Source organism: Dermacentor silvarum, chromosome 1, assembly GCF_013339745.2.
Source record: "Dermacentor silvarum isolate Dsil-2018 chromosome 1, BIME_Dsil_1.4, whole genome shotgun sequence".
Lineage (NCBI taxonomy): Eukaryota > Metazoa > Arthropoda > Arachnida > Ixodida > Ixodidae > Dermacentor > Dermacentor silvarum.
This window is the reverse complement of record NC_051154.1, coordinates 186,494,018-186,507,669: the sequence shown is the minus strand read 5'-3', so window position 1 is coordinate 186,507,669 and position 13,652 is coordinate 186,494,018. Positions and strand designations below refer to the sequence as shown.

General features: G+C 48.3%; 1 non-coding gene across 1 annotated transcript; it reads left to right on the top strand.

The window, feature by feature from the left end:
* Positions 1 to 12,261: 12,261 nt before the first annotated feature.
* Trnap-cgg (transfer RNA proline (anticodon CGG)) lies at positions 12,262 to 12,333 on the top strand. The gene has a single exon. It is a non-coding gene; the product is annotated as a tRNA-Pro (tRNA).
* Positions 12,334 to 13,652: the final 1,319 nt, after the last annotated feature.

Genomic DNA, 13,652 nt, shown 5'->3' with positions numbered 1-13,652 from the left:
TTCACAAGAAAGTTCTTGCTCTACAACTGTTCGTAAGAGCAGATGCCAGCCAGTCGTGACATCGGATATATGATCAGCGAAAACTGCCAGCCAATGGAAACAGCAAACAAAAATTTGTGTGAATTCAGCCCCCGGTGCGGCAGACGCGAGCGACGCTTGGCCTGTCGTATACCTAATGTTGCACGCACCAGCATCCCCACTTTATTTATATAATATTTTTGCCGATTCACTTGTGAATATGACTTATCATCCGTCCAAGAAAACCGAGAAGGCCACTGATTTCAGTCTCGGAATACGCGAAGGGGAATAATTCTGACTTCTTCTGAGACACGACGATTTTATCTGTGACGCAGCGGAAGGCATAAAAAATGCCGAAAGAGTGTTTCATGGTTTCCTTTTTTTTTCAAACAGCTGTCCAGAATGTAATATGGACACCGAAATTTCAATGCACTCCGTAGACAGGTGTTCACCCTGTTCCCGAACTTGAATTTGTCGTCTCGACCTCCGTATAGCAGGAGTTCCTGTTCACTACTGCACTGCCAGGACTGCGAGGACCCAGTTTATTGAGCTGTACATGCTAGTTTTCCTTCGCAAGGACTCCTCATATTGTTTTCGCAGTGTTCAATGGCGAGAGAGAAGCTTGCGTTGTACTTGCGGAATAATCTACGGAGGAACGAAAAAATGTCGACAGAGCCCAGCGTGTGTACTTTCGTCCTCTCTTCGGTCGTCCGTGCAATTTTTCAGTTCCAGGATAAAGCTTTGAGAATGTAGAAATTCAATGGTCAACTAAATCTCAACCTGTCCCTTATTACATGCAACCGAGAAGGAATCAGTACTCTGTAACACCCGCGCACACTGAGATAGCCACCGAGAACGCGCCTTTCTACCATTACTCCCTACCTAGTGTAAAGTAGCAAACCAGGCGTGCCTATTTCGGTTACGATCCCTGCCATTTCTATCTTATTTATCTCTATTTCGCTCTATCTCAGTGCGTGCGTGCGTTCGTGCGTGCGTGCGTGACGAAGAATTTCCATGACCATGACCTCTAACGGTCGCAAGCTCACGCAATTTTGCGAAAGTAGGGACAGCTGGGCGAGTTGGTGTGGTAACATAATAAAACATCTCCAAAGACCAGCGCAAAGAAAAGAAAATTGCTGACCAAGAGTACATGCATGGGTTCGATTCCTGACACCCACGGACGTATTTGGATGAGCACCACTTGCCATACTTTGGATACATGTTAAAAGACCCATGTCACATACTTTCTTGCGATTCTTTCTAGTTTCTATTCCTTTTGCCTACTGTCATTGGCTCGTACGGGTAAGTACTCTCCCTGTCGCTTGGATCGGCCGCTCAGAATAGGAAGAAAAGAATCGTTGCAAAGTACATTCTGGGGGTCTTCTACAACACCGTTTCTCGTAGTTCGTGCGCTGCTTTGTGACTATATCAATCAAACTAAAGCCCGCACTCACGAGAGGGGATAGGCTACGTTTCGATCTTAAACCGAAATGACCCTTTTTGAGGCACAGCAAGCTTAAATATTAGGAATAAGATGAGAGAGAAAGTAACCCAGAACTGAAGGAATTATTAAACATCATCTTGAAAGGAAGCGCAAATATATTCGAGTAAAGCTGCTTCTTAACGCTATCGTGGGACAGCGGGATCTTGACGTGACGCGATTTGAGTTCATGGAAACACGCGTGTTTTTTTTTTTCTTTTAATATAAAGAATACCTCACAACATCCTCCTTTTCCTCCTCTTCTTCAGGCGTGATCATGTAGAGTACGTGTTTTCTATGTCACATGGATATAATGCTCCTGATTCGAGTGACACAGAAAACAAAAATAAAAATCTCTTGGCATTTCGGTAGACGCGATCGACTCCCCCAGTGTCCCTGCTCAGATTGATTCCGTGAAAGCAGGGGTGAAAACGGTTCTGGTGGGTCAGCTCATTAGCTCCTCTGCACAGGGGGCGGTGATTGACGCACAAAGGCCACGCTCTGTTTGCCGACGTCGCGAGCCCAGAGCCGAGAGTACCGCACTCTTCTGCGGGACTGAGTTCCATGACAAACTCCAATTGGTCACCCCTTGGCGCAAAGAGCCTCTGGGCCTCCATAAGCCTTGAAGCTGCGCATGTATTATTGTGTACTTGTTCTCGGCCCCACGTTATGAGTCTGTGTGTCCAATGTGCTTTGCATCCTGTCCTATGTACCGCATCGTGTGCTTGCGATGACACTTCGCTTTGCTCGAGAGTGACGCCTGTCTGCGTTTAATGCTTCCAGTATCCCCTGACCTAGGCCACGTTTTCTCTATTCCTATTATTTTCTTTTTTGGTCTAGGCAACGAGGCAGCTACACCTGTGCACACATGCTCGAGGAAGAGGAAAACGTATCTAGACTCTGACAACAACTCCATTGTTTTACTTGCTCAATCAAAATTGATTGCGGTACATGGGCTCAGTCAAATAGTTACCACGTGGATACCGTCATCACGTATTTTCATGTCTCTACAACAACAAAACAACAACAACAACAAGACGAGAAGAAGAAAAAGAATAGCGTGAAGGTATTCGGGCATTATTTGTAATGTCAAACATACTGCCAGGAGTCTTTATTTGTTCTCCTTATACACCGCCGCGTGAAGTACTATCGCTGCGTCGGTACAGTCACCTGGTACTTATAGTCAGCATTGAGAGATATTTGGTGACACATTACACTAAACCTTCAGAAACTTGTATGCGAGTTACAATCGCAGCGATTCAATGATTCCTTGTCAGGAAGTTGGCCCGCAACGTTTGCTATATACAGGGGGCCTCAGGTAAAAGTAACCAAGGTTTCAAAAACCACGCAGTGTGCTAGTGGGCTGAAACGAACTCAGGGGTGTTGGGCATTGCGCGACCTAGTCTGCGGCATTTTTTTCGTTTTGCAAAGTCAACGAATTAGTATAAACTAATTGGCTAACTATTTAAATGTTATCTTCAAGAAACGGACAATATGAAAGTTGTAATCACATTTAAATATAGCCGACTGAAGTGTTTGCGAACTAAGTACCATTGATGGAGCTTCTTGTACTTGCCCTTAAAGAAAACCCGCGAAATACAACCCGCTTTAATTTCTCCTCAGCTAGGACCTCAATAAAGTTCGTACTCACTCACTCAGCGCCCCCAGACGACCGATCAGGAAACGACATTGTTTGCATGCTTTTTTTCGAGACTCACTCGCGCGCCACGTCGCAATCAGGCGCACAGAGGGAGTGGTGGTGTTGGGTGCGTCGCGCTTCAATGTGACGTCATGGTGACGTGCGCAAACATATCATTCGCTACACTTGTGGAACGAACATTTATCTGTGCCTAAAGTAGAGATCAGTGGAAATGACGCCCGAACACACAGGGGGGAAAAAGCACGGGTTTGAGTAAATGTTGACCGCAGAACTGTTTAATCAGGAAGGAAAATGCAATTGTCATGTTCCTTTAACCGTTCGCGATCACATCTTACAAGCAGGAGTTACTGGCGCGTATCTTGTGGCCACCGGAAACGCCAAGCCCGTCCCGGACAGCACTGCAGACAAGCAGATTTCGTTTCTTGATCGGTCATCTGGGAGCGCTGAAATAATGGCGCTATTATTGAGAGGCTTTAGGCGCTATCACGCATGCTTATTCTTGTGTTTCGCGGGCTTTCTTTAAAGGCAACTACAAGAAGGTCCATCAATTTTAATTAGTTACAAACACTTTAGTCGGCCATTTTTAAATATGATATAGAACTTTCGTATTGGCACATTCTTGGTGAAGCCAACATTTCAAAAGTTAGGTAATGAGTTATACTAATTAATTGACTTTGGAAAACGAAAAAAATAATGTCACAGTTTCGCCCTAAGGGCGAAGCAATGAATGCGATAGCAACACAGCAATGTCATACGAAGTAAGGTGAGCGGCTTTGGTAGCAACAACACGCAGAACTGTTGTCGACGCCATCGGCGTTTTGCCCGCGTTAGCTCAAAATGCGTGCGGCGTTGGTGACTGTTGCTGGAGCCTCTGATATAAATAGGCACTTGGTGCCGCAGCTAAACGTCGCCTCCCTTCCCTCCCCCTCCCCCACGGCCTCTCGCGCGTCCGAAGAAGGCGCGTTTGCTCTACATATATGGTGATTGTAAAGGAGAAAAGAGACGCCTACTTCTGCAGCCCTTAAGCGAGCACGGCGCAGAACGCGCGTTTGTTCTCCGCCGTGCGTTCACTCCCCGTGAAAGACGCGCCCCTCGCGCCCTTTCACTCGCACATACAGCGTTCGGCGCGCGGCGACGATTTCATCTCCAAATGACGTCATACGGAACCTCACGGCGACGGCGACGGCGACGGCGACGGCGACGGCGACGCCGACGGCAGAAATCTGCTTTTGAGTGTCCATATAATTGCTATCGCAATAAAATTCATGAACCATTCCACTCTGTGAAGGTGCATGGATGACCAGCGAAACTGTTTAGCGCATGGCACAAAGGGAGCCCAGAATTTTGAACAACGGTATTTATTGTCCTTATTGGTGGTCATCGTGACGATAAGTATACGCACAAACATTCACGTGTCACCCCTTTAAGCAATGGCTCATACCCCCGTAAACGCGGCCCTGAAGAAAAGTGAAATTCTACGCTGTAATGATGAGCTGCAACGGAGCCAGCTGTGGAAGACGACGACGAACGCGCGGGCAGTGGCACGAGCGCGTTCGCGAGGTTGCGCCGAGGGGCGTCAACGAGCCAGCTGTGGAACAAGACGACGGTGACATTCCCGCCGCCGCTCTCGGCGTCGTTCCTCGTAAATTCGCTGTTCTTCGGACGCACGAACCACTCGTGGTCGTCCCATGGCGACGGCGTCGCTGAAATGAGACCGCAACTTCACCTCTCTCTCTCCCTCTATAGCACACGCATGCGCGTAACGTCATACGTTCGAGCAGATGTCGCTTAAAGGGCCCCTAAACCACCCAGAGGTCGAAATTTAGTTGTGGTGTTGCAGTTGTGCACGAGTCTACAACGAACACGTAGCCGCGAGAATTTTTCGAAATGGTGCCGTAATAGCGGAGTTACACGCGTTTGATGATCGAAAAACGGCCCTCGCTCGTTTCGCTCTTTCCTTCACTACGGCTGGTCTCTCCTCCTCGCCGATTGCTGCTCCAAATGTCACGTGACATACGTCATCGCCAACGCGCTTCTCAAAACACTGCCTACTTCCGGTTAAGGCACGTCCACGCTATCCATGCTAGCGGCACATATGCGGACGACGATACAGCCTCCAGTCTGCCGCGCGAGAGGTGACCAAAGTAGACGACAGTTCGGCCGGCGCCCCGCCCGCAGCACGATCAACGGGCCAATCGACGACCGCGAAGCTGCGCGCCTCTGCCACCGGCACCACCGGCAACGAAAACATTCGCTGCAGCTGAGTGCACGGCTACCGACAGGAGACGACCGGCTCGGCTGTGCTCGCATCGTAGCCGACGGCGTCGCTAATATCAGCGTATTTTTCTTCTTTGTGTACAATTATTGCGAAGAGCGATAACAACGATAATGAAATATTGCGGCTTGTGAGCGTCGGTAATTCATTTCGAAGCGCCGTCCGCTTTAGCTTTGAAGGGAACCGGAAAAGGCCTAGCGACGATATCGGGGCCGTCTAGCAATCAGCGGCGGTGTGGCTGCCGCACAAATGAGTCCCGGTCTCATCCTCTCTACGTACGGCAAGGAAATCTCGTCGCTTGCGAGCAAAACCGCTGTCGAACGGCGGCCCGCAAATGGCAAACGGCGTGCGGTGAGTTAGCGTGCCGGTAACGTGGACGTGAACTCGGCGCTTCTCGGCTACCCACTGTTGCTGCGGTGCCGGCGCGTGTTATGCGAAGCGTGCCGCTATAGACCCTGTGTTGCGCGCACGTCTGGAAAGGCCAACACTGTCGCACTCTGTTCGCGCAGCTAATGAGACCGCTAAGCATGACTGTGTTGGAACACGAGCGATTTGGCACTTGCGTTGCGGGCTGTAATTACCGATGCGCAAGCGCGCACAAGCGAGCAACACGGCGAGGACGAGCAGGGAGCGCGCGTACCTGCTAGCAGAAAAACCGGAAGTCATAGGTTCTTGTTCGACCAATGGACATCGTTTCCGCCGCTGACATCATGACGACCGCTGGGGTTACCGGAAAGGCGAGGGGAGGAGGACGGCATTGTTTTTTTGGTTTTGTGGCGCGCCCACGGCGCGTAGCGCTGCAGCGTTTGGCATCGTTGATCGTGACGGCATTCTGAACTCGATGCGCCTGTTTACTTGCAATGTTCAAAAAATATCTGAGGTAGTTTAGGGGCCCTTTCAGGGATACAGGTGGCAGCTAAAGCGCGCTTCGATACGAGGGAAACAGATGCGAGGGAAAAGCTCTCTCTTGTGGAGGAGAGTGTTTTTCCTCGCGGACAACGGATTTCCCCATAGCCATATACAGCTTCGCTGTAAAAATACCGCAGACTAGGCCGTGTGGTTCTCAACACCACTGAGTTGATTTCAGCCTCCTAGCACACTCCGTCATTTATTTTCTTTTAAATTGGTTGCTTTTAGCTGGGACACCCTTTATACTCAAATCCAGCTTAGCGACTATACGAAGGCTGACTCTTTGTGGCATAATAATCGATTTTCCGGCTGTTTTGTTGCTCTTGCAATCTGATGCATTACTTGGCCTGATAGAGAAGAGTGACGCCATTAATGGCTAAAATGTGCGCTACAGATTGCATGGAGATAGTTCGTGGTGGCGTTTCTTTCACATCTACTGGGCGTGTCCCGGTGGATATACATAAATAATCAGGTGACTGTTTGTTGCTCGGGCAAGCAGGAATTTTAATAGCTCGTGTAAATTAAACTTTACTGAGTGGACTCCACTTCCCTGGCAGCGTGACGACTTTCACGGATATATCGACAAAACACGTACTCAACTTGAAAGAATGTAAGTTTGGGCATGTTGGTATTCCATTTTAGCCTTCTGGCGCACACGGAAGAAACAGGGACAGTGGGACAGACATAGACAAAGCGTCTACGTAGGTCACACTGTCCGTTTCATCTGTGTTACTAAAAGGCTTAAAAAAATTGTGTGGAAGCTCCAAGCTTCCTCACAAAGAGGTACACTGCGAGCATGCTTTTGTAGAGACGAAACCGCCGTGGGTGTTGCCGCCGCGACGCCATAGCACGTGAGGAAGGCTGTCGTTGAACAATAAACCAGCCTGACGCGCGATCGGAGATCTTTGTTGGTTTCGCATTCTGTTCAGTTGCTGAAACGTGACAAAGTGACAGTACGCAAAATTTGTGACAACGGGAGGGAGAGAGCAGCCAATCGGCAAACGGTGAACCTGGGAGTTCGTCGTTTTTGGTGACGTCAAAATGACGACAGGCTCCTGTCAATCATTTTGATTACGCGCGCGAGCACGTCGTCAGGAGCAGAACACGACGAGAGATGTGATGTTCGAGCGGCCGGTCGTTCGCTCGCTACGAGACCGGCTTTGCATGGCACGTCTGGTGGATTGAATTGGATCCAAACGGCGGCTGCGGCTGCGGAATGGTTCACCGCTTGTCGATTGGCTGCTCTCTCCCTCCCGTTGTCACAAATTTTGCATATTGCCACTTTGCGACGTTGCAGCAACTGAACAGAACGCGAAGCGAGCAAAGATCTCCGATCACGCCCCTGAACATGGTCGGTAATTTATCACCTGCTTCATCGCGATGCGCACACTGTCATCCTTGCCGGCAGACAATATTATCTGCTATGGCCTCCGAAATACATGTGCAGACGCCACTACCCTCAGAGTTTTTGGGGCGCAAAGCTGTGCACAAAGTTCCAATCGTGAATGTTGTGGCCAGCGGGTACCATTCCAGAGTGCACGTTGCCGCAGGAGCGTGCGTTGAATCCCCGCTGGATCCATCTCACGCTCCTAAGCGCGCAAGCTCTTCTTTAGCTACCCTCCGTGCGTTTTGCCCACGTTCGTATGTAACTCCTGATGTGTCGAAATGATGAAACCGTTGTATATCTGTGTGTGTTAGAGACATTTAAGAGTAAACTATATATTATGTCGTGACTTATAGTCTGATTACGTGGAATTGAGATGTGCTCACTGCAACTATTTTGTGGCTCGAAATCCCGTCCTATATAAGCTGGCTTAACGGGGCTTTCGTTGTCTACAGCTAGAGCACTGAAGTGCTAGTCGTGGACAAAGTTTCCTTTTTGCTTCGCCCGAGGGTGGCGCTGTTTGGATGAGGAGAAGGCCTTACTACGAGGCGATAACCCCGACGACGGCTAGACGATGAAGAATAGGGCAACCATGGTCGTCGGTGTTATAATGAAAAGACAGACGGACTCAGCAAACCCAGTTTCACGCTTTCATTTGCTGTCGTAGTAGAAAAAAAAGGCTGATTTGTCTAGTGGTTATAACAAACACTTGTAGACGCGCCTGTGGCTGTCTTGGCCATTGTGTGTATACTTCTTGTGCGTATCGTTTAATTTTCGTAATAAATACCATGAAAGCAACGCGCGAAAAAAAATCCGACCCAGCAGATGCACATTCCAGCATAGCACAAATACACGTTTCAAAAAAGGTCTTCTGTAAAAGAAGGGATCAAAGAAAAGTTACGGCATAGGTGTCCCAACAGGCGGTTAGCATTAATAAAAACCATATACATCATGCATCAAGATTTTAAAATTTGTAGCTTGACAGAACCAAGTTATTGTTGTTTGCCGTCGCTTGGAGATACGCAGATTATGTTTAGCATTCCGCATAATTACATAATTAGTCTTGATTAATTAATCAACTTCTGAAATATCATAATTAGATGAAAAGTGTCAATGAGAAAATTGTAGAGTAACATGAATAACTCCCGATACAGCTTTCTGTTGCTCGAAACGTGCGGCATAAAAGTGCTTTTGCGAGCATGCAAGTAGCCCGCGAATACACGCAAAATGGCCGCGCGACTGGCCGCTCAAGCCACTTTGCGTGTACTCGCAAAGTGGTAACAGGGGATGGGATGTACATAGTCATATAAGCATTAAAAAGGCATTAGTAATAAGTAATTAGTGTAATTTTTCCATGTGTGGCAGCAATCAGGGCATTGTTCAATGTAGTGCTGATGTACCAGGGCTAGAAAAATGAGAAACGACCCTAATCCTTGACTTAAGTGTCTGCTAGTGGCTCTCGCAACTCGGCGTTGGTGTGCCCTGGTGTAGGGCGGGAAACCGAACTCGGAGAAGCGAGTGAACGGAACTGGCGGTAAACCGCCACGCACAGAGGAGCGGGCGAGGGAGGGCGAGGAGGACGTGATGCTCAGCCCCCTAGAGGACGGTGCACGAAGCTCACCTTACGCGACCCTCCGCCGCGGACGTGAGAGCATGTAACGAGCGCCGGCGTGCAGCTGGCGCGCATGAGCGTGCGGCGGAGCAGGTACGCGCCGGTAGAGGAGGAGTGATAGAGGATGGAGTGACGTCACCCCTCCGCTGTGTTAGGCAGGCGTTCACTCTGTGTCAGGTGGTGTGTAGCTCTAATTAGCTTGTTATTATTTTAATTATTAATGAGCGGGTCTCCCTGATTTAAGTGTGACGTCACTGATGACGTCACTTCTGGTCTCCAAGTTTCATGGGAACCTGTACTGATGCAGTGGGTATCTAAAGTGTGCGATTGTGGGCTTTAGTGTACGGCAATTAGATTTTCCTTAGTTGTTTCTAATTATTCATGACACTTCATTAGCTCTTTACTCTATTAAAGATGTGCTCCGATGTCATATCTGTCATCAACCATAAGTAGAACCATCGATATCTACCTGCTTTTCTTCTTGTATGATTTATTTTTAGAACGACAGAAAGCTGAGCTAGTTGGTAAGGATTCGTGTTGTCCACTTCTCTTAAATTGTGTCCGTGTCTGCACGCTTTACCTTTTTTGCATTATGATTTATTTTTAATTTCGTCCCACCTCTGTGACAAACCGGAAGTCGTTCCCTAAGCGGAAGTTGCTGCGCAAGAAACAAGAGTGTCACTCGGTGCTCATGCCACTAAAAGAAGATAGCATTGCTCTAGTGGTATTCTCTCCCAGGGTGCGAGAGGTTCCGGGTTCGAATACCCAATCGACAAGCTCATCAATTTCTCTCATGTGTTCCTGTTCGCTGTCATACCAGATATGAGCTGCTATTCTGGACATTCCGCTATTTTCTTCGAGGCGTGACGTAGGCGCGACGCTTACAAAATGGCGCTGATGGCCCCGTTTTGCTTTCGTAACGATACGCAAATTTGACGTTTCGCCTAAGAAACTGTAATGTAGGCATTGAACCTAGCATTCTTGATAAAGGAAAACAGTTTACCTCCCCAGTAAAAATAAAGCCGCTAGCTCAAAGCGTCCGATTATTCCATCAAAATCGTTTCTCGCTTCCGTCGTCTGCATGCGCGCAGGCTGTGTCTGCTTCATTAGCTAGGATACGTGTCCTCGGGAAACGGAATGAGTCATCGTATATTGGCGCCCACGCGCTTGCTTTCTACCTTGAGACAACATACGCGACCTGTCAGTGATGATCAGCGCACGCTCTAGGCCGCGTTATCGCTATGTCGTGATCCGCAAGTAACTCAGCCCGACTCGTCTGGCTGAGAAGCGGCCGAATATCATCGATAGCGTTGCGCGCGCCACAGGTATCCGCTTGCGCAACGCAAGCGCCGGCACTGCCATCTCTTGTTCACTTCGCTGCTTACTCGCACCGCGAGAGGAAACTTCAAGACGCCGCCTTGCGTACATTTATTTGTATAAATTAAAAGATCGCCATTGTCATAGCCTGTGATGACGCGAAAAGACATGAATATTGATTACAATACAAACGCAGTGGCGAAAAGTGCAAAAAGTCGCAAGAAGTTTGCTAGTTTCTACCAATGTTATTTCAAATAAACGTGTTTTTAATAAAAATGATGGTTCAAAACACAAATGCCAACACCACCCGAGAGCGATGCAAATGCCATGAGCACGCTTTGTGAACAAGAGATTTTCATGGCCCCAAATGACAGGGAAAATGCGGCGATACGCATGCCTCTCGACCGCCGTTGCATATGGCCGCTCATTACCATAATTCGTGCGGCTCGTCGCACCACAAATTATGGCGGAAAGTCTCTGCAATGGCGGCCCAGCGCAACATCACGCAACGTCAAATTGACGTTTAGGAAACAGCCCTTCCTGTGACGCTCCTCGCGGGATATTCCTTCAGCCAATTAACAAGCTCACATGCCGGCTATCTTGGAACGCCACCACATATTCGCGAAATTGCAGATGCACTGCACGGGCTTCTGCACGCTACCGTCCACTTTCTTTTTAAAGCGCTAAAGTCGCAATATAGGTGCCAAGGACCACACAAAAGTATTAGTCGATAAAAGTTGCAGCTCCACGTCACGTTTCGTCATTCTGACGAGAACGCAAAATTGCATTTTGCAAAACTTCCGTTTCCCGGCACAAATTTCACAACACGTGACCTCTGGACAGCCAATGAGACAGCCAAGATGGCGGGTAATGGCGGCCGTGCAGCCGCCATGCGTGTCCAGAATAGAGCCTATGATCAAACATACCTATTTTATTGCGATAGCAAGTATATTGACACTCAAAAGCAGATTTCTGCCGTCGGCGTCGCCGTCGCCGTCGCCGTCGCCGTCGCCGTGAGGTTCCGTATGACGTCAATGGAGATGAAATCGTCGCCGCGCGCCGAACGCTGTATGTGCGAGTGAAAGGGCGCGAGGGACGCGCGCTTTCACGGGGAGTGAACGCACGGCGGAGAACAAACGCGCGTTCTGCTCTGTGCTCCCTTAAGGGCTGCAGAAGTAGGCGTCTCTTTCCTCCTCTACAATCACCATATATGTAGAGCAAACGTGCCTTCTTCCGACGCACGAAAGGCCGTGGGGGGGAGGGGGAGGGAAGGGAGGCGACGTTTAGCTGCGGCACCAAGTGCCTATTTATATCAGAGGCTCCGGCAACAGTCACCAACGCCGCACGCATTTTGAGCGAACGCGGGCAAAACGCCGACGGCGTCGACAACAGTTCTGCGTGTTGCCGGTGCTGCTGCATGTCCAAGTTTATACAGCTGATAAAGCTGCTATCATTACTCCGTATAGCTCTCTACAAATTTGCTATCGCAATTGATGCTTCACCTTTCAGGTGAAACTGCGACAACTTTTTTTATTTCTTAGTTCTTTTTTGCTATCGGCGATGACATTACGAAGGCCCAAGCGCGCCGTTGACGCCGAGTATGAGCGGCTCGTTGGTCTAGGGGTATGATTCTCGCTTCGGGTGCGAGAGGTCCCGGGTTCAAATCCCGGACGAGCCCATCTTTTTTTTTTTTTTTGTCATGATTGGTATGCTGGTTCTGGGTATTTTATTTTTTTTTTGCTTCTTTTTTCTTTTTCCCGCCAGCGATGACATTATGAAGGTATACACATGTCGATGAGCTCAAGTGTCTTCGGTTCGCTCAAGTGTCTTCGGACCAACCTAGACAGAGAGAGAGAGAAAACATTTGTTTGGACCGTCGAGGTCGCTGCTCTTGAGGTGATGATTCCTATAGCTACAGTATTCAACTTGTTTTTAACAGCGATACTGTAGCGCGTACTTCACCTGCTGCTCTGATTCTGAGTAAATATTAAAAAAAATACATGTTATTCGCGGCATTTATGTGAGGATGCACTTGGGAAATGACCAGTCTTACATTTCTTTTCCTGCGATTACGCGACGGCAGACTTGGATAGGCACAGGTCTTTCTGCGCCACAGGTGAAGTGCGGAATTTCTCTAGATGTGAAAGACCATTTTTTTTTTTGCATACTGTCTGCAAACTTCGCTTAGGAACAGCACTAGGAACAAAGCAGATATCATGGCGGGTACGACGGTTTATAAATGTTATAGAAGTCCTTATGTCTCATCAGTCAGTCGACCTTGAGCGAAAACGCGTTGACGACACGAAAGCTACAAAAAGGCTACAGACCCTCGACCTTTGGTGTTAACTAAGACTACGAACCCTCAACCTTTGGTGGGAATCGAACCCTAGACTTACTCCCACCACCTTTGGTGGTAATTAAGGTGAAGTTACTTAAGGCACAGGTAATTAAGATAGAGTTAATTCAGGTCTACGAACCCACGACCTTTCGTGTTCATGAAGGCGAAGGTAATTAGGGCAAGTTAAGATAGAGTTAATTAAGGCACTCGAACCCATTACCTTGGGGAGAGTCGAACCCTTGACCTTTGTAATTAAGAGGGATGACTGAGCGAAGTACACTAAGCGAATTAAGGGGGATGTGTACGTCATGTGTCCGTCTTTATTGCATCAGCACTTGGGCTTTCGCCTTCAAGTCGTCTTAGGGATACCAAAAGAGACCCTGTGAATTTTTTTTGTGGCTTGTATAGGTTTCTGTTCGTACGTTTATTATTTGACTACCTCAATTACGTTACTCGCACAAGGTTTCACAGTGGTATCTGTGATTCACACATACCAGATCGGACGAACCGATCAATGTATTGTCTAAGCCCAGAAAAAGATGCCCTATAGAAGTTAGGAGTGTGGTGGTTTCAACGATAGCTAAGACTTTCTTTTTTAGCTCGCACGCGGCGACATTATCTGTAAATTCATGGCTGGTTAAGAAAAGGATTTTTCGTAC